This window comes from Camelus bactrianus, chromosome 33 (assembly GCF_048773025.1).
Source record: "Camelus bactrianus isolate YW-2024 breed Bactrian camel chromosome 33, ASM4877302v1, whole genome shotgun sequence".
NCBI classification, from domain to species: domain Eukaryota; kingdom Metazoa; phylum Chordata; class Mammalia; order Artiodactyla; family Camelidae; genus Camelus; species Camelus bactrianus.
The window spans coordinates 16,221,084-16,247,960 of record NC_133571.1 but is presented as its reverse complement, the minus strand read 5'-3'; the positions used below and the strand labels follow the sequence as shown (position 1 = coordinate 16,247,960).

The window sequence follows — 26,877 nt, the reverse complement described above, 5'->3', positions numbered from 1 at the left end:
TGCATATATCTTTTCAAATTAGTGTTTTTTGTCTTTTCCAGATATATACCCAGGAGTGGGCTTGCTGTATCATATAGTAACTATTTTCAGTTTTTTTAAGGAACCTCCAAACTGTTCTCTGTGGTGGCTGCACCAGTTTGCAGTCCCACCAGCAGTGTAGGATGGTTCCCTCTTCTCCACACCCTCATTTATTATTTGTAGACTTTTTGATAATGACCATTCTGACTGGTGTGAGGTGATATCTCATTATAGTTTTGATTTGCATTTCTCTAATAATTAGCGATGTTGAGCATCTTTTCGTGTGCCTATTGGCCATCTGTATGTCTTCGTTGGAGAAATGTCTATCTAGGTCTTCTTCCCATTTTTTGATTGAGTTGTTTGTTTTTTTGATATTGAGCTGTAAGAGCTGTTTGTATATTCTGGAAATTAATCCCTTGTTGGTCACATCATTTGCAAATATTTTCTCCCATTCTGTAGGTTGCCTTTCCATTTTGTTTATGATTTCCTTTGCTGTGCAAAAGCTTTTAAGTTTAATTAGGTCCCATTTGTTTATTTTTGCTTTTATTTCCATTACGCTAGGAGATGGATCCAAAAAACTGCTGCAGTTGATGTCAAAGAATGTTCTGCCTATGTTTTCCTCTAGGAGTTTTAGAGTATCCAGTCTTACATTTAGGCATTTAATACATTTTGAGTTTATATTTGTATAATGTGTTAGAGAATGTTCTAATTTCAATGTTTTACATGTAGGTGTCCAGTGTCCAGCACCATTTATTGAAGAGAATGTCTTTTCTCCACTGTACAGTCCTCCTGCCTCCTTTGTTGTAGATTAATTGACCACAGTGCATGGGTTTATTTCTAGGCTCTGTATCCTGCTCCATTGTTTTTTTTGTCTGTTTTTTTTTTGTGCCACTACTACACTGTTTTGATTATTACAGCTTAGTAGTATAGTCTGAAGTCAGGGAATGTGATTCCTCCAGCTCTGTTCTTCTTTCTCAAGATTATTTTGGCTATTTCGGGTCTTTTGTGTTTCCATACAAATGTTTGTATTTTTGTTCTAGTTCTGTGAAAGATGCCATTGGTATTTTGACAAGGATTGCATTAAATCTGTAGATTGCCTTGGGCAGTATGGTCATGTTAACAATATTGATTCTTCCAGTTCAAGAACACAATATATCTTTCCGTCTGTTTGTGTCATCTTCAATTTCTTTCATCAATGTATTATAGTTTTCAGAGTACAAGTCTTCTGCCTCCTTAGGTAGGTTTATTCCCAGTTATTTCATTCTTTTTGATGCAGTGGTAAATGGGATTGTTTCTTTAATTTCTCTTTCTGGTAGTGTGTTGTTAGTGTATAGAAATGCATGTATATCAATTTGGTATCCTACAACTTTATCAAATTCATTGATGAGCTCTAGTAGTTTTCTATGGATAGTATCATGACAGTTTTACTTTGTCCTTTCAAATTTGAATTCCTTATACTTCTTTTTCTTCTCTGACTGCTGTGGCTAGGATTCCCAAAACTATGTTGAATAAAAGTGGTCAGAGTGGGTGTCCTTGTCCTGTTCCTGATATTAGAGAGAATGCCTTCAGCTTTTCACCATTGAGTATGATGTTAGCTGTGGGCTTGTTATATATGGCCTTTATTATGTTGAGGTAGGTTCCTTCTTTGCCCACTTTCTGGAGAATATTTATCATAAACGGATGTTGAATTTTAACAAAAACTTTTTCTGTATCTATTGAGATGATCATATGGTTTTTATTCAACAGTTTGTTAATGTGCATCATGATTGATTTGCAGAGAGTGGAAAACCCCAGCATCCCTGGGGTAAATCCCACTCGATCATGGTGTATGATCCTTTTAATGTGTTGTTGGGTTTGGTTTGCTGGTATTTTGTTGAGGATTTTTGCATCTATGTTCATCAGTAATATTGGCCAATAATTTTGTTTTTAGGGGGATGCTGTTGTCAGATTTTGGTATCAGGGTGATGTGGCCTCATAGAATGAGTTTAGAAGTGTTCCTTCCTCTGCAACTTTTTGGAATAGTTTCAGAAGGATAGCTGTTAACTCTTCTTTAAATGGTAGAATTTGCCTGTGAAGCCACGTGGCCCTGGACTTTTGCTTGCTGGGAGTTTTAAATTACTGATTCAGTTTCAGTATTGGTAACTGGTCTGTTCCTGTTTTCTTTGTTTTCTCCCTGGTTCAGTCTGGGGAGATTGTACCTTTCTAAGAATTTGTTTATTTCTTCTGGGTTGTCCATTTTATTGGCATAGAGTTGCTTGTAATAGAGTCTTACGATCATTTGTATTTCTGTGGTGTCAGTTATAACTTCTTTTTCATTTCTAATTTTATTGGCTTGGGCCCTGTCCCTTTTCTTCTTGGTAAGTCTGGCTAAAGGTTTACCAGTTTTATTTATGTTTTCAAAGAACCAGCTTTTAGTTTCATCAGTCTTTCCCTTTTTATGTTGTTTCTTTTCCATTTATTTCTGCTCTGATATTTCTAACTTTGGGTCTTGTTTGTTCTTTTTTTAGTTTCTTTTGGTGTAAGGTTAGGTTTTCTCATTTCCTGAGGTAAGCTTATATCACTATAAACTTCCCTCTTAGAACTGCTTTTGCTGCGCCCCCATAGGTTTTGGATCATTGTATTTTCATTGTCATTTGTCTGTAGAAATTTTTTTATTTTCTCTTTGATGTCTTCTATGATCCATTGATTGTTTAGTAGCGCATTGTTAGTAGTCTCCAAGTGTTTGTGGGTCTTGCCATCACCCCCCCCCCCGTTTTTATGTGTGTAAAATACACATCTTGACCATTTTCCTTTTACATTTCAGCAGTATTAAGTACATTCATAGTGTTGTGCAACCACCATCCATCTCCAGAACTCTTGCAAAAATGAAACTCTATGGCCACTAAACAATAACTCCCATTCCTCTCTGCCCGCCAGCCCCTGGCATACCAGTCAGTATCTGCAAATCTCGAACTTCCAGTTTATAACTTCCCACTCATTTCCCCCCTGGTAACCATAAATTGGATTTCTAAGTCTGTGAGTATGTTTTTGTTTTGTAAATAAGTTCATTTGTCTTTTTTTTTAGATGCCACATATGAGTGTTATTGTGTGTGTGTTTTTTCTTTCTGGCTTGCGTCACTTAGAATGACATTCTCCAGGGCTAGTCATGTTGCTGCAAATGACATTATTTTATTACTTTTTATGGCTGAGTTTAATAGTCCATTGTATAAACATATTACAACTTCTTTATCCAGTCATCTGTTGATGGACTTTCAGGCTGCTTCCATGTCTTGGCTATTGTAAATAGTGCTGCTATGAAGTGAGAAACAAGATGATCCCTGTAAGAGAGATGGTGAGGAACCAGGAAAGGCACGTATTTCCTGAGTTGGAGAGATAAAGGTGAGTTTGGGAGAAGCCAAAGTAGGTAGAGGGAGTCTATAGGTTAAGGGTAGAGTGCAGGCCTAGCATGCAGGACGTCCTAAGTTCGAGGCCAGAAGAGCTGTGCTGGGTAAGCAAGAAGGACGTCTCTGGGATTCACTCCTTCCAGGTTATAGGAACACGGTGCTAGACGACCTCTGAGGCTCTGCCCAACTTGGGGCTTTATACCAGATCCTGTAGAGACAGAGATGAGGCCTGTACCTGCCCTGGTTGTACCTGTTTTATGGGGCTTGATTTGGCTTTGGCGTGGAAAGATTTCTCTTTGAACCCTGCCTCTGACCCTCACTAGCTGTGCGATCTTTAAATAGAAGGTAATAGTTCTTCCTTTTCTTTGCTGTTTGGAGGATTAAGTAGATTGATAAAGTAATGTAAGAGGAGGGATGAGGGAGAAAGAGGGGTAGGTCAGTTTAAGCTTTTCAAGAACAAGAACCATGAATAGAAATGAAGAAAATAGCAAAACAAAAAACAAAAACAAAACTTTACCCAAGGAGGGGTACCAAACTTTAACTTGTAACTGCATGTAGTATACAATGCTTCACCCTTAGGCACATACAAGTCTTATAATTTTGTAGTACCTCCTCATGGTCTTTGCTCTGTGTGAGCACATGGGGCTGCACTGCAACCAGATTTTCCATGAAACCTGTGTGAGGTCATTGAATGATAAAGGATCTTCTTGGCCTATGTTTCCCAGAGACCCTGGACAAATGGGAAATGAGGGTGCCCTAGATAATGGTGGGAGATGGAAGACCCATGGTCCACTGAGTCTGCCTCATAGACATAGACTGGGGGTGGGGGGGCAAGGAAGGGTGAGAAGATTACTTGGCCATGGTAAATTATTTTTATCCTCTAGAAAATGTATAGTTGCTACGTGTTTGTAAAACAAATATGGAGGATATGTAGAAAAACTTTTCTGTGATTTTCACTGTATTATCTGCCAATGACTAGATCCTGTCTGCACCCACTACTCTCCTTAACCAAATGCTGTCGAAGAGAGAAATGTCATGACCTTGAGGCAGTATCAAACACTAACCAACATCCTAATATGAAACCTGACATCTTTTAGATCTTAAAAGTCTTACCTCACCAACTATGCCATAAGCACTTGAAATCATGTCTTAATACAGTGCTGGTCTCAAAAAATCATTACTTGAAGGGTTCACCAATAGTCCTCCCTCACCAAAACTATTCCATTATTTGTGTTTATGCTGTACAATTATCAGCCAACCATGGGAAATCAAAATAATTGGCTTTCAGTTGGCTAAACAGACTTGTTAACACACTGAATAATTATTCAGCAGTAAGTGAATCAGCCTAATTTGTTTCACTGTAGGTCACAGATAACACATCATGTTCCCATTATTTCAAGACATTGATATGAACAAGAGATAAAGTCAAACAAAGACAATGACTTTAGCACTAGAGGAAAGACAAGTTAATTTAAAGGCAAACCATTCAATCCAGCACTGTGTCAGCTCCTTAAGGGATAATGAACGTACAGTTGCCCTGCCCTCAAGGAGCTTCGAGTCAAATTGAAGATTCAAGACATACGTGGCCATTGGTAATGGTAATAATTAAAACACTATACATTCAAAACCAAAAGGTGTGGAATAAACCAGCCTTTCAGTTAGAAGGACTTCTTTTAAAAATAACGTTATTAAAACAGAAAAATGTATACCCCAAAATTAAAAATCATACATCATATACTAAAATGTCAACAGTCCTTATCTCTGAATGATTATATCTTCATGCAGCTCATTTTTGCACAAATAGGTATTTTCAGTAAAACAAGATCACACTGTAAGCTTATTTTTTATACTCGACAATATATTATGAACAAAATTGCAAATATTCTTACCAAATTGTAGATTATACAAAGCTAGGAAGCAGAGCCGTTTATAAAAGAATCATCATCTTGACAGATCTTACCAGAAGAGAACAAGGGCCAAAGGAACAAGATTAAATTTAACAGAGATACTTCTTAAGTCTTTAACTTAGACTGAAGGCCTCTCGGTCTTGGTTGACTGCAACTATGCTAGGACTCAGCAGTGTCACTGGCTTTCAAAATGCTAATGTAACCTAAGCTATTTCAACAGAAGCATGGTACCCAATAATAGGAAGGAAAAGTGTGGTCTGACCATATCTTGAGTTCTACACTCCATTTTATGACCTGAGTTGGTCAAAAGGACAGTAAGCAAGATGAAATTTTGTCATGTGAGTCATAATTGCAAGAGCTAGGCGTGCTTAGCTAGAAAAGAAGAGACTTTAAGGCTGTGTGTGTGTGGAAATTCTTAACAACACGTATAAACACATACACAAAGAGGAATAATGTGATATATTTTGTGTCACTTCAGAAGGCAAAAATAGTTGGACAACACTGAGATCATCCTCTCAGCAAACATCTGAGCTGTCCAACAGTGAAACAGACTGTCTTCATAGTGGTGAGGTCCCCTTTCACTGAAAATACATAAGCAGAGGTATAGGAAGGTATGTTGTGGAGAGATTTCCTGCCATTGAACTTGAAGAATCCTGTGGTCCTTCCCATTCTAAGATTATGAGATACAGTAAAACAATTACTAAACTAAATAAATTTTACTCTTGATTTATATACACGTACAAGTATAGGACTGTATAAAATTATCTGGATTTTAAAATGTTTATATCTATCTTGGAAACTTTCTCTTAAAAATATATCGTGAGTTTAAATCTTAAAAAAAGTTCCTGATTACTTCTCTGTGATGTACTGGAGAAAGTGAATTCCAGCTGTGCCTCATATTAGCAGTAGGACCTTGAGAAATATGGTTAAAATATTTGAGTCTGATTACCCTTATTTTACAAATGAAGAAATAAGTGACAGTCAAAGGAGCATTGTGACGATTATGTGATTGTGATTTATGCGATCACAATGCTTGGCACATATTAGCTGCTTAATACATAGTAATTGGTGGTATTATCATTATTATTATACTTGCCTTTCCTGTCTCTTTCTCAGCATCCCCTCCCTTTCATTTCTTTCTCACCAATGTCTCTCCTTCCTCCCTAACTTTACCTTTCAAGGCACTGTCAGTTTATCTCTATGTCAGTATATACCTGTCCCATCGCCCTGTGATTCTGAGTAGGGTCTAAGGAAGATGAGACTGGCAAGGGTGTGCAAGCAACAGGATGTAAACAGAACAGGAGAGAGAAGTGACACAAGACAGAGCAGGAAGGGAGAGCAGGCCAGCTCTTTTCCCTCCTCCAGTTCCTCAGTCTCCTCCCCCACCCCGACCCTGCCCACTCCTCCAAAAGAACAAATACCAGAAGGAAGACCAGTGGAGGGAAAGATGCCATCAAAGGATGAGGAGTGGAAACACTGGCAGAAGCAGGATCTCACACTGGAAAGTCTCCGAAGGAAGTGAAAAGCCAGAGACAAACCACCAGGCCCAGAGTGGACGGAATGAAAAAGATAGTTGTCAAAAAGACAGCTAACACGTCTCAGAGAACTCTCATTTTCTGGGCCTTGGTGAGCTTTGCCTAAGCTTCAACTAAGTGGAAATCTAAGTAGCTGAGAAAGAAGCCGGTGGATAGGAACTGACATAATGGATTCTACTGACTCCCTGAGAGATACAAGGGACCTTCTTAAAAGCATAATATTTTACGTGACCATTTGTCAGGCTGCCTCTGAGTGAGTGAGCTTTGGGCGACGTACGTGGATTGGCTAATCTTAGCGGCTTGTTAAAAGTGCACCCTGCGTTGTGCTAGAAATCGGCTGGCTTTACTGAGCAGTCAGGGAGGGGAAAGAACATAGGCACCCACCCCCGTCTCCTTTCTCACTAGCTGAGTCCCCCACCGAAATCCAAGCCCTGCTTTCCTCTCCCCTCCACTTGCCGCTCCACACCATCGCTTTCTCCGTCAGCGCCCTTGTGTGAAGGAACTAAATCACTCTTCTCTTCCTTCTCTCACGGGGCCATCCAGGCGTTTACCCAATGGACACCACTCCCTGTTAAAAGCCCTCACTTCACCCAGATTGTCCTCCCATTGATAGACCTTCAGCTCTATGAACTGGCATCTTCCACCTCTGTGATCAGTGCTGGGCGCTCCCCTTAGGCCCCAGTCCAAAGTGATCTCCACCCCCCTCCACTCCTTATTGTCTTCACCAAGTCTTTAGTGGCCTTGGAGCTTGCTAGGAAACCCAGATGCAAAGGCCCAAACTCAGAATTTCCAGGAACAGAGCCTGAGAATCTATCTTTTCCCAAGCCCACAGCTGAGTCTGATGTACAACATTACCTGTGAACCATTGGGCTCTGTGCTATTATTTAGGACTTACTATCAAGTGCCATGTATTGGATGTTAATTTTTCATGAGTTGGCTCTAGCCTCCAGAAGAAAACCATGACGTCCTAAACTGGCACCATCACTCTTTTCCCTTGCTATTTCTCTTCCCTGGCACAGGAAGAGGTGCTCAGAAAATGTCTTTAGATGATACGATAAATTGGGTTTTGTCAACTTTATAGGATGACGGGTTAAGGCGGTGCTGCTTTTACATGACTCCATCTTAGTAAAGTTGCAGAGCCTCCCCGTCTCTAAGCACTCAGCCCTGAAAGAGTTACTGGTGGGACTGGAATTCTGAGAAATTTCCCAGCCAGCTTTCCCTGCCCCGGCTGTCCACACCCCCCCACCATGTCCAATACCATGATGGTAGTGCTCCCTCACTCCCAGCAGCAACTTACTCCTCACGCTTGTGACACCACCTCCGTGAAACAATTTCTTAAGTTCTCATTGAAGTCCTCCATCCTCTCCTGATACTTCACCCTGTAAGAGAAGAGAAGTCTAGAGCAGAAGAAAAAGGCAATGTGACCATTGGGATGGGTATAAAAGATCTAGAAGCATATAAGCAGCTGCCTTTGATTGGAAACTTACAGATACATCTCCAGTGACATAACTGAAGTGGCTGGTCATGTAAACCCATGAAGAAAAAGGACTGAAAAGAATAATTCTGGGGTCATCTTCAGATACAGCTTCATTTCGTGGATGGGAGTTAAATGACTTCAAGGTAAATTCCGCATGCGTAATGGGAGCCTCAGAGTCTGAAATGACAATGTTAGACATGTTTTTTTGGTGAGAACGTAAGATTGATTGTGTAGAAAGTTTTTTTTTTTTTTTGACTCAAAATGACCTAGGTCTGTGACTCACACTTTCTCTTGGACTGTGGCCTCAAGTAAAGAAGAACAATTCCATGCAAGTCCATCTGCACCTGAGAGAGAGTGAAGCTGCAAAAATGCCGAGTTTTTTGTTTACTTTCCTGGCATTTATTATTTTTCAGTAAGCAGACGTGCTGGGGGCTATTTGCTATTAAAATAGTTTCAATATACCAATGCCTACCAGTTGACGCAGAAGCTCACTTCTCAGATCCAGGTGAACTGCTGACTGTGAATACATACCAGTTCAAATCCTACTCACCCTTCAAGATTCAATGTTAGCTTTTTCAAGATGGAGTCAATTCTGACAAATCTGAACACATTCTCTCTTTTCAATCTCTCTTCCAAACCTTGAAATAAAGGCCTGTCAATTTGCTTGCTCTTTCCTGCACCTAATTTGCCATTTCTGCCTCCAGTTCCATAGACCCTCTTCTCCCCACCTCTGTCCCTCTCTCAAGTCTACCTGCATTTCAAGGCTTGGTTTGGGCAACGTCTCTGTGACGGGGGTTTCTCCAGCAACTTGTCCTCCAACTGCTCCCCTCAGTCCTTCAAACGCCACAGCACTGAGTCTGCTACACTGTTCTTCATTTCTAGGTGTTTGTCTCTTCAGAGTGACCTCAAATGTATCTGGATTTTGCGAGCAGACAGATATCCCTTCCCCTTTTAGTAGTTTTATGACCTTGAGCAAACTATGCCTCAGTCTCCACTCTATAAAATGGGGATAATAGAACAGCATCTTCACAGAGTTTGAGTGAAGGTGGGTTAAAGTCACCGTTGGTTCAGTGTTAGATATTATCACCATTATCAGTGTCTCTGCAGGGATGCCTGGCTCACTGGCAGAGGAGATGGCCTCATGGTGCACAATGAAGCCCCTGACTGTGGTCTCCAGCATCTGATCTAATCTGTGATCTCTCTGTAACCTTCTCAAAGCTCCTAGCGAAAGAAAACATTTCCATACATACATACATACCAACTCACACACCTTCTTATTTGTATATAAGGTAGGCACCCATATACATCTTTCTACTTTCCAAAATTAAATTTTTCAATGAAGTCATCAAACAAAATGAAACTGGCTGGCTGATGAGCACATCCCTTTGGTAACTCTCTGCACCTACTGGAAGTGCCACCTGGGCAGGAGATTTTTATCACTCTACTGATCCGTCACATGGGAACCGGGAATTAGTTACCCAGAGCTAGCTTTACTTGGAAGCAGCCTGGGAGCGGCGTTGGGAGGAGTAGGGGTCTCTGTCCACAACACCTCCCTCGTCTGCCTGTGGAGGCGCTCCCACTACTGCAGCTGGAGATTTACTGCTCTGGGACATGCCTGTAAGTATCTTTATTAGAGAGGACCCACCTGCAGTCTGGTTATGGACTCACTTGTGTCCCTGCAAAATTCACACGTTAACACCCTAACCCCTAGTATGACTGTATTTGGAGATGAGGGATTTAGGGCGGTAATTTAAGTTAAATGAAGTCAGAGTGGGGCCCTAATCCAATATGATTAGTATCTTCTATAAGAAGAGACAGACTCCAGGGATGCCTGTGCACAGAGAAAATTTAGCTACATGAAGACACTGCAAGAAGGTGACCTTCTGCAGCTAAGGAGGGGCCCCAGGAGACACCCACCCTGCCAGCACCTTGATCTTGGACTTCCAGCTTCCAGAACCGTGAAAAAACCAGTTTCTCTTGTTTGAGCTACCCTGTCTGTAGTAATTTGTTATGGAAGCCCTAGATGACTAGTAGAGGTGCAAATCCTGCAAATGATAAATTCTCCATATTAACATTAATGTCTTCAAATAGACCAAATGGGTGAGACCCCCCCCCCCCGATGATCACAAAGGGGAGCAGAAGACAGCGCTGGAACTCAAAACAGACCAGTTTAGCTGGAAGAAGAGGTACTGAGAGTAGATAGGGAAGAACGTCTCAGCCTAGAGTGCTGCCAAGGGAGGACAGGTGAGGACCCGATGCAGGAGGACCCGAGGAGGACCAGCTGCCCTGGGCCGCTCCTGCTTGGTGTCGCTGTGCAGTGTTGCAGTGAGAGGGTCATAGGTGGTAGATCCATATACCCACTTCCCTTCCAGCTTACCCTGGCTGTGGCAATGTGGTACCAAGGGACTAGAACCCCACTGGCTGCTTCCCCCTCACTGTGACTCTTGCCTCACCGAGTTCTCATTATCAAAGCCCGATTTCCTGGAACTGGTTCTGATCTGATTCATGAGCTACACTTACTTAAGCTGCATATTTGAAATAATTAACTATGGTGATTGGAAGTGTTGTATTGGAATTCGTTGGGCTGTCTCAGCTCTCTCGGAGCCATCTCTCTGCAGTTTCTCAACATGTTAAAGAAAAATATAGACAGCAGTCAGATGATGGGTCAGGGCTCGAAGGAGTCAGGACTCAGCACAGGGCTCAAAATTTTTTTTAACCGTTTTCATTCTACCTCTGCATTCCCAGGCATCTAAACAGCACCCAAGTACCTCTGCCATGGAACAGCTGAATGGTTCTGGTCTGGCAGTGCAGAAACCTGAGTTCAAGACTTATCGATGGAAATGACTTTAAGTTGATTGTTTTTTAACACTGTAAGTTGCCAGCCTTGCAGGTCTATGTTTCATTATGATAAAGTATGACAACTTTTAGGCGGTGAGGTTTTCAGAGACACCAGAGTCTAGAAATCTGTATTATAACCCTTGCGCGTCCTCACTAGCCTTGTGGCCTTTGGCATCCGTGACACTTTCCTATCTAGGTCTCAGTTTCCTTGTCTGTGAATAACAGGGATAAACTTTACCATCTATAAAATTCCTTCCCATTCCAGAATTCTACGACGCTATGGGGGAAAGAAATGTTGAGGGCGAAATCAGGTTACATGCGTGCGCGTGCGCACTACCCCAGCGCAATTAACAGCCGCGAAGCATGTTCGCTGAAACAGGGCGATGGTTCTTGCTCGGTCTGTTTGACTGCAGGCAGCACTCCCTCCTTGCTACAGCACCTCCACCCACACACTCAGTAATGCCAGCCAACGAAATGTGTGACCTTTGGTTAACAGTGAAAATATACACATGGACTGGAGAAAAGCCCACTCGAGGGGAGTTACCTGGAGGAGGTAGGCTTTAAATTATGTATGCCAGGAAAAAAGGAAAGAAACCACCCCATTTGCCCCTCTGGCTGCCCTGAAATGCCGGGCAGCGCACAGTCACCCTGAGGAACTCACCGGGCAGCAGGCTGCGTTCACCGCTGCAGAACCGTCGTCCTCTGACACACTTTGGCGCTGGGATACAGCGCACATGCCCCTCCTGAATTACGGTCAACGGAACACGGCATCCGCTGCCGATTAAATAAAAATCTACCAGGTGAAAGCCAAATGTGATAAACTCTCCAACTAATAAGAGGATTTGGAAGAGTATATTAAAATGGGGGGATAAAAAGCCCAGCAAAAACAAGGCAGGTATTGAAATTTACTATGTGGGGCCTTTAATTAAGGACCATCTCCTTAAATTACATTCATTTCTCTTACCCCTTTCAGGGCCATCCGGGGTGAATAATATGTTTGTTCCTGGCTGAAGAGGTGCCAAGTTGAAAAGTAGTTTTTGGTTAATAAAACTGATCTGAGCTATCAGCCAGAAATCCTGTCTCCCTGCAGAGACCAGGAGAAACTGATTTACCCCTGATCTTCAAGCACAACAGTACCTACAAATCCACTGCAGCTTTCATTTTAAAGGATATGTGAGGCAAGTGAGAAATAAGAGTAAATGACATTTAGATCTACTTTTCGGTTACCTGAGCCTTCTCCTGCCCGACCTAACATTGTGCTAACACGCCTGTCTCACTGCTGTCTGGTGTGGCCAGTACACAGCTGCCAGACAAAGCATTCTAGAAACAAATCGTTTTTCTTTCCTACACAAGAACTAGCAATGGCTTCTTATTGTCTGTAAGAAAAAAGAAGAAATCTCACTCAACACTGACAGGACCTTGAACAATCAATTGCTTTATCTCCCTGTCTTTGTCTCCCTTCTCCTAAGCTCAGCCCCCAAGACATGGAAACAACCTAAGAAGCTGTGGTATATTTATACAATGGAATACTACTCAGCCATAAAAAATAACAAAATGCCATTTGCAGCAACATGGATGGACTTGGAGAATCTCATTCTAAGTGAAATATAAGCCAGGAAGAGAAAGAAAAATACCATATCATATCACTCATATGTGGAATCTAAAAAAGAAAAAAGAGGACACCAATGGACTCATCTACAAAACAGAAACAGACTTGCAGATGTAGTAAACAATCTTATGGTTACCAGGGGACAAGGGGTGGGAAGGGATAAATTTGGGAGTTTGAGATTTGCAAATGATAACCACTGTGTATAAAAATAGATTAAAAAACAATTTTTGTCCTGCATAGCACAGGGAACTATATACTCAATATCTTGTAATAACTTTTAATGAAAAAGAATATAAAAATGAATATATGTATAGATATGCATGACTGACACATTATGCTGCACACCAGAAACTGACACATTGTAACTGACTATACTTAAGTAATAAACAAATAAACCACCAGGGCCCATATCCCCAAAGCTTTCCAAAGGGAGCGGCTGCCTGGATAACTTAGTAACGCCTCCTTTTGGTGTCCACCTGAGGAGCAATGGTCCTCCCATGCTGTTGCTTCTTTTCACTTCTCTATCTGGCTTAATTTGGGGGGAGCCAAGTAGGTCAGCGACACATGGCAAAAACGGAGTCGTGATGAAAAGACATGTTCACGGCCACACACAGCCCCCTTCCCCGAGTCTACCTCTAGAGTAGAAAACAGCTCAACATTAAATATTAACGAAGTGAACTTGCTCAGTGCTACAATCACCCACAGCACAGTTTCTAAAACACACTTGCCTGTTCCCAAGCCTTCTAATCAATGAGAGGAGGTTAGGACCGCGTGGCATTGGAGACAGCGCTAACAAGCTTGTTTTAAAGGAGTTCAAGAAGCATGGTGATCGGAGCAAGTGAGGAACACTGAGGGTGAAGACAGTGTATTCAGTACACAGAGGCAGCTGGGCCAGGGAGGGAGAGAGAAGTTAGGGGAGTAAACTTGACCTCCTGGGGGACTGGTGCCTTTCTCCAGAAGTACAACCTCATCAGACTCTTTACAGTCTCTTATTTGGACAGAACAGGTGTGGGGACACCTGCGTTTTAGCTTTGGTTCCTCCAACCCTCTAGCTGGCAGAGGTCCTGAGGTGGGGAGAGAGGTGGGGATAGGAGCAGGGTCCTGAGCTGGCCGTTACACCCACGCAGGGAGGAGAGAAACAGCCACCCCCCCCCCCCCGCCCCGGCTTCTGTGCCGTGGGGGAGGAAGGCGAAAGACCTGGAAGTTAATTCATGGTGACCACTTTGGGAAGAGCCTCAGCATATGATCTTGACAAGACTTCAGAATACTTTCAATGGCTTTGAGAGGAGAATGGCAGAAAAGTTAACTTCCTTTTTGATCCTTTTATCAAGAGTAAATAAAGGTCAACTTGGCAGGTTCTCTATAGCAAGTCCCCCTTCCTGAGACCCAGAGATCAAGTTTGTGATTGAGAGAATTCAATAAACACGAGGAAATGTGACCCATTTGGGAACAAAGGTCCCCATGGGCTCCTCTCCAAAGCGAACCTGACTCTAGCCTGAAACTGTCATAAGCCTCGGCCAGGGGAATGGTCTTAGCTCCCCAAGCAGGTGAGCCTGTCCTGACCCCAGGACCGCAGTGCGTTTCCCTTTCAGAGACACTGCCCTGGGCAGGAAGACGAGAAGGCAGATACAGCACCTGATGAACGGGCAGAGTGAGGCTGGCTGGCCTTCCAAACTAGGTTCTCCCAGCATCCCTGTAAACTGTCCAGATTGTCTTAAGGTGGGATAACAACATGGCCCTTACCTTACTCACGGGCTCAGTGTCAAGGTGCCAGCATTTCACCTGCCGTCCAGCTAAGCGGCTGTGTGAGGGGTCTCGCCCGCAGTCCCAGGTGGCCTAGGATCAGACAGGCTACCCAGGGTTTCCACTTGGCAGGTTGCCTGAAAAAGGAAGTAAACTTTTTATTCAAATAGCTAATGGCCTCTAAAAAGATGAACTAGCTATTTCTAATAAAAGCTTTCCAAAAAATCTTTTAAATTTGATCCTCTGTGTGTGTGTTACCTAGTCAAAAATAGTTATTTCCATTTTGAAAATCTAAGCAACAATTTGGGAACTTTTCCACTCATTTTTAATGTAGTACTGTAATATCAAGGCTTATCTTTATGCATCTGTCTTGATTAAATTGACCCTTTGTAATTTATTAGCACTCTCTTACTTCATAATCAATAACCTTCCCCGAACATTCGTACACCCGGGGGCCCTACTGCCCAGCTGGTGGAACGTCCCTTCCATTTTTCAGTCCACGTCTTTACCTGTTCCCAAAACAGTCTCTTCCCAGCTTCCCTCCACAGAGAGAGGGAAAAGCTTGCTTGCGGTCTTGTCACTTTCTCATTCTCGTGTCCTGCTTCCTCATATATTACACTCAATTCAGTTTAATTCAGCCAACGTTTATTGAGCCCCCCTCCCCCAAGTGTGTGCCGGGAACTTCCCTGGCTCCTGGGGCTACAGAAGTGCATAAAGAGCAGCCCCTGCCCTCAGGGGCTTCTAGTTCAGTAGAGGAAGACACCCATCACAGACCTTTTGTCCAGCGGAAAGGGCTATTAAGAGGTCATTTACAATAAATCCCTTCATTCTACAGAAGCTGTGACTAAGATCCAACAGAGTAAAGTGATTTCCCCGAGTCCCGCCTTCCCAGCGACCGAGAAGGACTGGAGTTTAGATCCTGCAGTTCAGAGTCTACTAGGCTTTGCTCCAGCAGGTACTGGTCGGGGAACGAAAACAAGAACAGAACTTCTCTGTGCTGCCCTATCCAGGGAGGAGAGAGATGTGAGACCAATCTCCATTCCATGGCTCTGATAATTAGGATTAATCACTAAAAAAGTGATTTTAAAGTACACAAATGTTAAAATTCAGTATTTTATAACCTAAAAATTTATATTGGACATTTAGAAACTTTGAAGCAATTAGACCGAGGCAAATATTTAATCTACTAATCCCACTCTTTCCTGCCTCCTAATCCTCTTCATGTGCTTTTAAAGTTGAATGTTGGCTCTAAATGATCCAGTCAGATCCAATCTTACGTTCATTTTTTTTTTCATGGAGGTACTGGGGATTGAACCCAGGACCTCATGCATGCTATGCATGCACTCTACCACTGAGCTATACCCCTCCAGTCTTTTCTTTTTTATGGTTTGAAAAGATTACAGATGACTTACTTAGACTGCAAAGATTATAAATGACTTACTTTTTACTTTTACTTAGTTTTATTGGGGTAGAGCTGATATACAAAACACTGCACATATTTAATGTACACAATTTGATGAGTTTGGTCACATGCCCCAAAGTGCCTGTGAAACCATCACCATATCCATCATCTCCAAAAGTTTCCTTGTGTCTCTTTGTTTGTTTTTTGTGGTAAGAACACTTGATATGAGATCTGCTCTCTTACTCAGAGCTTTAAGTGGACAACACAGTGTTCTTAACTCCAGGCATCATGTTGTCTATCTCCAGAGCATATTCATCTTGTGCAACTGGAATATGATACCAACTGAATAATTATTTCCCATTTCCCCCATCCCTTAGCCCCCGGCCACCACCATTCTGCCTTCTGCTTCTGTGAGTTTCACTATTTTAGGGACCTCACATCAGTGACACCATGCTCACTCTGTAACCGGCTTTTTTCCCTTAGCATGATGTCCCCCAGGCTCATCTGTGTTGTTGAAAATGGCAGGATTTCCTTTTTTAAAAGGCTGAATAATATTCCATTGTGTATATATATATATACACCCATAACTTCTTGAGCCATTCATCTGAGTTGTTTCTGTGTCTTAGCTATTGTGACTAGTGCTGTGATGAACAGGGGAGTGCAGAGAACTCTTCAAGATCCTGATTTCACGTTATAAACTGACTATACTTTAATAAAAATATATATATACCAAAAAAAATCCTGGTTTCAATCTTGGGGGGCATGTACCCAAAAGTGGGATTGCCAGATCCTATGGTAGTTCTATTTTTAATTATTTAGGGAACTTCCATACTGTTCTCATAGTAGCTGGACTACTTACATTCCTACCAACAGTGTTAAAGGGTTCCAATCTCCCCGCATTCTCACCGACACGTGTTACCTTCTGCTTTTTGACTGCCTCATCCCCTGGACATGTCTTCCTCTTTTCTGCACGCTATTTCCAGAGGGTTCCTAAGGGAAACCTGGCTAGCCTGTGATTCCTCCCACATATTCAGCGCACTGAGGACAGAACCATCTCTTCTGTTCCCTGTTTGTCTTCTACCATAGCCACTCCTTTATGTGGTGCCCTTTCCTGAAAGATCCAGGCTTTTAACCAGGCTGGAATTTTCAAGCACAAGCAGCCAGCCAGCCTTGGCCTCTCTGGAGGGATTTCTTCTGCTGACCCCTCTCATGCGTTTGTGTTTAGAAGCACCTCACCCCAGTAGCCCAGGGGCGATCTCAGAATTTATGAAACACCCTTCAGGGACTTGTTTAAAACCTTTTGTGTCCATAAATTCAGAGCAAATAATAGCCTATTCCATAAATGTCATGAGGCCTTAGAGATGATCTCATCCAATTACAGACGAGACATCGAAGGCTCAGGGAGGCGAAATAAATTGCTCAAATGTATATAGTTACTTGGTGACAGAACCAAGCTTGGAATTCAAGTTTCATGAAACCCACTGCAGTGCCTCATCCAATAAAGCATATTTCCATTCAAATTAGAAATCTTTAAGAGTAATAAATTAGTAATGAATATTCACTGAGAGCTAGGAGGCAAGAGGCTTCATGCTAGGTGCTGTGGGGGATACAAAAATGAATAAGATGAACTTCCATCCTCTAGGGGCTCACAGCCAAGGAGAAGAGAGAGACGGCTCTGTACTTCAAGGCAGCTTTTGGAAAACTGCAATAGAGATTAGACACTAAAAGCCTGGAAGAGACGAGAATGGGGCTAATGTTGACTCTAGAGATTTAAGAAACCTAGTGGAGGTTTGTTTTGAGCTGAGCCTTGAAAGATGAGTTAGACTCATGACAGAGGCCATGGAGATGGAGAGCAGGCTAGAACAGCAGGACACAGCTGGAGAGGCAGGTGGGTTTCCGAGCTCCCTTCTGATTTCACTAGTTCATTTGGGAAGGTGGCATCTGCATGTCTCGTGACTGGGTGCAAGGTTTGGCACTTGGGGCTGGGCTCAGGAGGCTAGCCTCTGATCCACATCCAGTAGTAGCACAACAGTTTACTGACTGGTCAGAAACCTAGACTGTCTGGGTTCCTATCTCTTCCCCATCACTTCCGAGCAGTATGACTTTGTGCAGGTTATTTAAGCTTTCTCTGCCTCCATTTCCTCGTCTGCAAAGTGGACGTTATAACACTGTCTATCTCATACATTTGTTGTGAGAATTAAATTAGTTAATATAAGTAAAGTGCTTAGGACAATGTCTGAGACATGGTAAATGCTAGATAAATGTTCGTTAAAACAGCCCTGTCTGACTCAACACAGTAGGTTCTTTCCAATCAAAGACTCTGCAGAGGCAGAGGACAGTAGTGAAGGGTTCCTAGTTGGTTACTCAAATAAGGAGAGAAGTGTCTTTGTACCAAATTGTGTGATAAATTCATGAAAAAAGAAGCTTGGGGAGAGTGTTCATTACCGTTGCCCCGATACCCTGACTCACCTCTGCCTGCAGATCCCAGGCACCTGTGGTGACCCCATGTGATGCTCCTCACCCCGAGATGATAGGTTTGGCCTTACCCGGAAGCATAGTCTGTTCTTGATAATGCACTGAAGTCACATGGGAGCTTGATTCTCCACGGCTCAGAATAGATCCTGACCTCGCTGTGGGCTCCCTGCACTAATGGTTTTGTGTATTCCAGACCGCATTACTGCCAGGAATCGATTTTTCAGCTCTTTAAAAACAGTCTATTTTGGTCATCTTTCCTCCACTCTTAGAGATGTATTTATTTCCCAGAACGTGTAGTGACTCCTAGACAAATAAATTCTGATTACTGAAATGGAAGCAATCTCTTGCCCAGTTGTCAGGAAAGCTAAGAGGTTTTCCTTGGGAAATTCTTCTGCAGGTCAAAGCAGAGGAAATTCATTTCTCTAATGCAGAGTCCCAAACTGAAACAAACAGTGTAACATCCAACTGAGATTCAGAAACTTCTGTAAAAGCTCAGGTATGTAGAACTCAACAATTTATATAGTGGTGCAATCCAATATGGTAACCACTAGCTGCATATGTCTATTAAAGACTTGAAATGTGGCTGATGTGACTAAGAAATTCAGCTTTATGTAACTTTAACCAACTTAAAAACCACTACTTTTGTAAACTGACTGTTCTTCAATAAAAATATACATATACAAGAAAAAAAACCCCACTACTTGATTCAGTTACTGGAAAACTTTTTAAGTTTGGGAAAAATTGGGAGATATAAATCGACTTAACTATAGATGATGAGTAATCTAAATACATGTCAAATATTTTTGATTAAAATTTAACATCCAGATTGAGATGTGCTGTAACTGTAAAATATATTGGATTAAAAAACTTAGTATTAAAAAAATGTAAAAAATCTCCTTAAGAATTTTTCCCAATTGATCATTTGTTGAAATAATAATTTTTTGCTTATGTTGGGTTGAATAAAATAGATCTTTAAAATTAAGTTCACGGAACATTTCTTACTCGCATTTAATGTGGCTTACAAAAATTTAAATAATTTCTGTGGCTCACATTATTTTTCTACTGGACAGCACAGTTACAGAGCAATTTCATACCAACCCATTTCTTTTTCACAACAACCCCAAGAGTTGCTTAAAACAGGTACTGTTATCCCAGTTTTAAAGATACGGAGACAAAGGTTCAGGCAGTTGTGGCTTACCAAGCCTTGGAATAAGAGGCAGAGCCTGACTCCGGGGTTTCTGATTAATATTCAGGGATCTTCCAGTGCACTGGGTCAAGTTGAAACTACAGATGAAACTTAAGAAAGGCCTCTTGGACTCTTAGGTTGACCCTGTTAATTCTGTGCTAAGCAACTAAAGGGAGACTAACAGACCTTAAAAGAATAACATATCCCAAACAAAGGTCAAACGAGCATGCACACATAGAAACAATTGCAACATGTGAACTGCATTTATCTGGTCTTTATGACTGTCTGGGGACCCTCTAGCAAGAATTTCCATGCAATAAACAGGGTATCCAACGTATCATATGCCATTCCTCTGTATCTTGCAGATAAATCTGGGCAGTGAGGTTTGCCCAATAATTGCAAATCCAACAACAAGCTGACTAATTAATTAGAGGAAGTTAAAATGTAGGCTACACATAACAGCAAGAGGAAAACCGTAAGGAACCAAAGAGTAAAGCAAGAAATGTCCAAATAATTAATTGGAAAACAATAAAACTTATCAGAAGATGATAAAAAATAGAACTTAAAAAATGAAGAGGAGCAACATGAATGGAAACATGAATTATTGTAAACTGTCACTTCTCTCTCCAGCCACCAATAGGGAGGATTTAATAAAGGAACATGTTAAACTACACCATAGGGATGAAATTAGCAAAATATAAATTGTGGGAAATGCTATAGAACTAAAACAGTATATTTCAAGACAAATACAAAAGAAACAGAATTAACATGGAGATTTAAAAAGACTTAAAAGACACAGTAAGTTTGTGACTCTTATTTGAATCCTGATTTTTAAAATTTTATTTTTAAAATTTTAGTCAACTAAAAATTTGACCATTAGATATTTGATGAGGAATTACTGTTGAATTTTTTAGCCATGATTATAGAATTATAATTGCATATATGCTCATGGGAGTTTCACTGGTGTGTGTTTGTGATTAAAAACATCTGTAGACCCACAATCTGGGAGAAGGCATTTTGCTGGGGCACAACACTTTAGGACTTGGACAAACCAGAATGCTTCCAGCTTGGTGGGACTGGACAGCAGTGGGGACCAAGATGCTGAGGGAGTTTGAAGCTATGGTACCATGTCATCCAAAACATAGTGGAAGGCCCTGGCATTATTTCTGCTGATGCACCACAGATAGGGTTCCAAGCGAACCTCCTGACCACCTGCAAAGCATCATCCAGGGATCACATCCATGGAATTATAATTTTTAAAGAATCTGTCTTTTAAAGGTGCATTTAACATTTGTAAAATATTTACAAATAATACATGCCTGAGATTTTCTTCAAAATACTGTAAGAAGTTTAACTCTGGCAAAATCCTAAATTACTGATAGTTCTATACAGATAAAGAGAATTGAAAAACAGAAGAATGTATACCAAGTCTCTTGCTGGAGACCCAATTTTCTTTTAAAAAGCTTGTTACCCAAGATTTCTGAGATTCTGCTTTTGGCTACGATAGAGTAAGTGGTATCAGACTAGCTCTGTCACTTTAATGACTAGAAAATTGGTCAAAATATAGGAAACAAATACAGACTGTGACCCTAAAAGAAAAGATAAAAATGAGTTAAGCCCAACAACTGCTTTTGCTTTTTGTGTGAAGACATATTCCAGAACATAAAGCTTGGGAGGCAGGTTCATTAGCAGAACAAGGCATTCTTGTTGAGTTGAGAAAAGAGAACGCCAAGTCTAGGGAGGCTGGGGTGGCTACAAGATGCAAGGTGGAGTATTTGAGATTGGGGAGCTATGCTGAGAAAGAACTCCAGAAATCTAGGAAGGGATCTCCTTGAGCTTTGTATGAATACTAAACTATGGATACACAGGATAAGACCACACAAGGCTTGGTAAAGAACAAATACTAAAAAACAATGAATTACCAGGGAACTATAAACTGAACAGCTCCTAAAACTCACACAGGATTGGAAGACATTCAAATTCCATCCAGACAAGTGAGAGACCTCATTAAACACTTAGGGAATTTCACAGAGACACAGAAATGCCCTGCCTTAATGGTGAGACTAAAATCACTCTAGAGTGAAAGCTCCCAACATCACCCTAACAAAGCTTAAAAACAAGCCTCAAAGAACCAACCTGAGCAAGTACATTAACTGCTTGTCAGAATAAAACCCAACACTTTCAAATCAAGGTAACAAAATTCAGACTCTCAACAAATATAGCATCTAAGTGTCTCACATCCAATCAAGAATGACTAGACATATGGAGAAACAGGAAAATGTAACTTCTATCCAACAATAAAATCAGGCATTAGAAACATATCTAGAAATGATATATATGTTGAAATTAGCAGAAAACACTTTACAACAACTATTATAAATATGTTAAAGAATTTAAAAGGAAACCATGAACACAATGGAAACTTCATACTGCTGTGGGCATACATCTAGGAGAGCCAGATACAATCTACAGTGACAGAAGGCACATCAGTGGTTGCCTCAAGGTGCTGGTGGGACATTAATTTGAATGGGGCTCCAGGGATTTCTTTTTTTTTTTTTTTGAGTAATGGAATATTCTATAACTCAACTGTGGTAGTGATGAGACTCAAATTTCATCAAAATGTAGACGTCAAATTAGTGCATTTTATTAGATATGTAAATTGTATCTCAAAAAAAAGTTGATTTAAAATGCTCAAAAAAATAAAACGAGTGGAGGAAATTGAATGAGGGTGCAAATGGGCATAGACTGGCCATGAGTTGATGATTTTGGAGGCTACATGATGATTTGCTGTTATTCAAAATTCCCTCTAATAATTAAAAAAAGTTTTTGATTTTTTTAAAGGAAAAATTGGCTGCTGGTTCTGACTGAGGGGATATAATATTGCAGATGATTGTTTAAGCCTCTCCATAAGTGTCTTCTCTTTCTAGAAATTTATTTTTCTTCTACTTCCCCAGTTCTCTTTTCTTTCCCATTACCTCCTCAAAGACATGCATTCTGAGTGGTCCGCATCCTTGGCTATTTGTGTATCTTTGAAAAATAGTCTTGCCTTTGATATATGTGTATTTTTTATCTGTATATATTGTATTGTGCAGTAGATCTCCTTCTGTTCTTTTTGTTTCATTCAATGCTGTTTAGAAGCTCATGTGTCTTCTTTATTGCACTGACTGTTGAAAGGGTTTTACTAATTCATTCCCCTAATGAGGGATGATGCCTCAATTGCCTCCTATTCCTCACTTTACCAAAATAAAAAAAAAAAAATTTTTAATTTTGTATATGTCTTAAGCATTTGTGTACTGATTTTTCTGTGGAATTTAGCCAGTAGTGGACATGCCATATACATACCTAATTTCCATGAGGACTTCTTTCACCAAACCTTTATGTCTTCCCATCCTAGTCAGAGTATAATCCAAAGTCTTCAAGTACATACAATGCCCTTGTTATCTGCGCCCATTTCTCTCTCTTACTTCATTTCCTCTTATTCTCCCTTTAGCATCCTCAGATCAAGCCACACTAACCTTGCTGTTCCTTAAACACCTTAAGCATGGTCTCGGTTCAGGTCTTTGTGCTTTCTGTAAACTCTGCCTAGGACTGTCTTCTCCAGGGTTTCATCCTGTATCCCTCATGGGTCTTTGCTCAAATATCTCCTTCTCGATGAAATCTTCCCTAGGCACGAAATTTAACACTGTAACTGTTTCCTTTTCCTCTAGCCTTCTCCTAATACCTTATCCTGTCTTTCTCCATGTCGTTCATGAGTATGTGACATATGGTAATTTTATTTTTAATTGTGTTTGTTATCTTCTCTCTCCACTAGATGATAATCTTAATGAAGGCAAATATTTTAAATGCTTTTTTTTTTTAACTCACTGATGATTTCCTCAGCATGTAAAATAGTTTCCAGCCCATTGTTGGCACTCAAATATTTGTAGATCGAAATAGTGCCAGATTCATCTTTAGAATGACTATACTGGTGTTTTGTTTGTTTTTTGGTTTTTGTTTGTTTGTTTTACTGTGAGCAACATGAAGATTTTCATCCCCTCATTCTAGTCAAATATCTGGTGTTGCATAACTTTCTAATGTTTACCAATCTGCTGGATATTAAATGTTATCGTATTTTTGGTTCGCTTTTATTTTTTCTCATCACTAGTGAAGTTGAGCATTTCCTTATATATTCGTTGGTTATTTGCATTTTCCCCTTTGTGAATGTTCAACTTATTACTTTTCCCATTTTTTAAATTGGGTTTCTCATTTGCAGTGTTGATTAGCTAAGTTCTTTGTTTGACCATTCTAGACATCAATCTTACCAATTTTTAACATCAAAGTATCTTCTCCCAATCTGTTTCCCATCTAATCCATGATGTTCTTTTATTTTTGTTTATGGTGTCCCTGATAAAACAATAACAATTTATTTTTATATGCTCAGACTCATCAATGTTTGTTTTATAATTTTTTCTTTTAAAATTAACTTTATTGAGGTATAATTTACACTTAGTAAATGCACCTTTAATGTGCCCAGTTCAGTGGTTTTTGGCAAATAAGTTACCTATGTAACCACATAAAATCAAGATATAGTACATGTCCATCACTTCAAAAAATTCTCTCCTATTTTTTAAAGTCGATACCTTACCCCTGGTCTCAAGAAACTGATCTGTTCTGTCACTATAGATTCATTTAGTGTGTTGTAGAAATTCACATACATGGAGTCCTGCCACATATACTTTCTTGTATCTCTTGCTTTAGCCAGCATGAGGTTTTGGACTTCTGTCTATGTTGTGTGTATCACTGCATTTATCCCTTTTCCTGCTGATGGGTATTTGAGCTGTTTCCAAACTGGGGCTTTTATAAATAAAGCACTGAGAACATGCATGTACAAGTATTCGTGTGGATATATGTTTAAATTAATTAGGGTAAATACCTAGGAGTGGAATTGCTGTGTCACATGCTAACCGTATGTTTAACTTTATAAGAAACTGCCGAATAGTTATCCAAAGCGATTTTGCTCAGATCTACCAATTTTCCACCATTTGTTTTGTGCTTTGGGGGTCTTGTTTAAGAAGTCCTTCCTCACTCCAAGGTCACAGATACAGTCTGTATTCTTTTTTTCTATTAGCTTTACAGTTTTATCTTTTACATTTAGGTTTTAATTCATCTGCCACTCACCTTTGTAAATGGCACGAGGTAAAAATCAAATTTTATTCTTCTGTATAGAGTGAACCAGTTTTGCTCATGTGAATGAAAACAATAAACCCTCATTTTATTTTTTGTAATAAACTTTCTTATTGAAATATAAAACCCATACAGGAAAATGTACATATAAATGTGGAACTGAAGACTTTTCAGGGTGAACACATTCATGTAACCATTGTCCAGATCAAGAAATCAAACATCACTGAGAGTCCAGAATCCCCCCTTATGCTTTGTCTGAATCATAAGTACTTTCCTCAAAAGTTACCCTCATTACAGAGATGAGAACATTCTAGCTCAGAAAGGTGAAGAGATTTGCCTCAACACACGTAACAAATGGTAGACCCGGGATTCAAACCTGAGTCTCCTAAAGATGAGAGCTTTTTTCACTTCCAGTCTTTCTTCTAATATTAGCTACATTTTCATACATCTTAAGAGTTCTTCTCAAAATCAGTACCACTTTTCCATTTATATTGATGACATTTTTAAAGGTCAGTGAATGGAGTCAGGTAAGTGGCTGTTTGGTCTCCTTGCCGTACATAGAAACTTTCTAAGTTAAAACTACACTCATTCATTTATTCATTCACTACCATACACTATAAGAGGGATAAAGAATTAAACATAGCCCCCCTCCACCAGCAAAGTAACTACAAAAACTGCTGACTTTAATATAAAGTAGGATGACATGAGTACTAAATAAAAATATGGTATCACCCCCTTCCAATTTATCCTACCCACAGCCAACAAAGTCATCTTTCTAAAACACTAATCTAAGCATGCCTTCCTCCCAAAGACCTTTATTCTCGTCCCATCCCATATTGCCTACGGGATAAATTCCACATTCCCTGACATCTGACGCCTGCAGACCTCCATAGGTAGAATCCTCACCCCCAGTGGTGTTGAAACCAGATAAACCTGGATTTGAATGCCATACCTGTCCCTTACTAAGTGGCCTTTGAGCACATGATTTAACCACTCTCAGGTTCAGTGTCCATATTTGTAACTAGAGGTAACTTTCTTCGCAGAGTCTGTAAGGTAAACGGAGATAATGAACACGATGCACTTTGCCCAGCACTTGGCACATGGTGGGTATTTTGTGCGTGTTAACTATTAGGTAGCAAATCATTTTGAGCTGCTTGTAATTCCCCAAACTCAATGTTATCCAACAATCACTTTTGCTTGGGATGTTCTACTCAGCCTCTGCCTCTCATTATTTTCTGTTTGGTTCATTTCTACCTAAAATAGCTGCCCTGGAGGTTTGGATCCCCAGGTAAGGAGATTCACTGGAGATGCTCCCTATTTAAGGGAAAGAGGAGAGTTTTGTAAGATCTGGAGTACAGAGCTGAAGCTCATGATGTTCCTACTGAGGATTCTATTTTGTGTGAGCTCTTAAAAAATACCAGATAATAGAATTTAAAAAAAAAAAAAAGGTAGATGCGAATATACAGCCACATCTGGAAAGAAAAGGCACAGGGCTCTTCGATGCAAGAATTAAGCTGGTATTTGTATTTGTATTATGGTGATTGGCTTTACCTTCTCGTTTTGCATAATCTCTTTTTCAATGGTGAGGAGTGTAATTTCCCTTCAGTTCATAGAATAGTACTTGGAGAGGACAGAGAGGAAGTCTCTGCATTTTGTGAAAGAGAAAATTACCGGCACCCCTTTTGTTCCCTTAGGCGGGATTTGGATGGATTACTCATACTTAAAAAGGAAGGCGGCTTTTAACCTTAAAAAAAAAAAAAGAAAAGAAAAAGAAAGAAAAGAAAAAAGAAAAAGAAAACTCTTGCATTAACACAGCGCATTGACATGTTGCTAAATCTAAGGAATTTTGAAGGATAAATTCCCAGACTTTATCCAAAACACGAAACAAATTCTTCAAACACAAGCTGCCAAGCTCATCAACTTGTTCAGATCCCTGCAACTTTGGTCTCACCAAACTGCTCCCTTAGCTCCTCGATCGGCTGCTTAACCCTTCCAGGCTGATTGGGGTGCTAGGTGGGGCGGGGGTGGGGGGGTAGCGGGGAGGAGAGGGAAGCGGTGCTGGAGGGACTGTTGAACAAGCTCAGAGCATTGGCTCCTCTTGGAAGATCAGACTTCTGGAATCGATTTGGGTCCAGAATTGC

General features: G+C 40.6%; 2 long non-coding RNA genes across 5 annotated transcripts in view; one reads left to right on the top strand and one right to left on the bottom strand.

Moving 5' to 3' along the window:
* The window catches only part of LOC123611929 (uncharacterized), a 184,014-nt gene that overhangs the window by 24,342 nt on the left and 132,795 nt on the right, over nt 1-26,877 (bottom strand). Inside the window, exons 2-5 of one of the 2 annotated variants that reach the window (XR_012503823.1) lie at nt 14,511-14,647; nt 8,331-8,497; nt 8,141-8,222; nt 172-5,889 (exon numbers count right to left, since the gene is read on the bottom strand). This is a non-coding gene — a long non-coding RNA (uncharacterized LOC123611929). Of the gene's footprint in view, nt 1-171; nt 5,890-8,140; nt 8,223-8,330; nt 8,498-14,510; nt 14,648-26,877 lie in introns of those variants that run through there. The other variant, XR_012503822.1, reaches the window with a different exon arrangement.
* The window catches only part of LOC123611928 (uncharacterized), a 175,612-nt gene that overhangs the window by 112,150 nt on the left and 36,585 nt on the right, over nt 1-26,877 (top strand). The gene's annotated exons all lie outside the window — the stretch shown is intronic.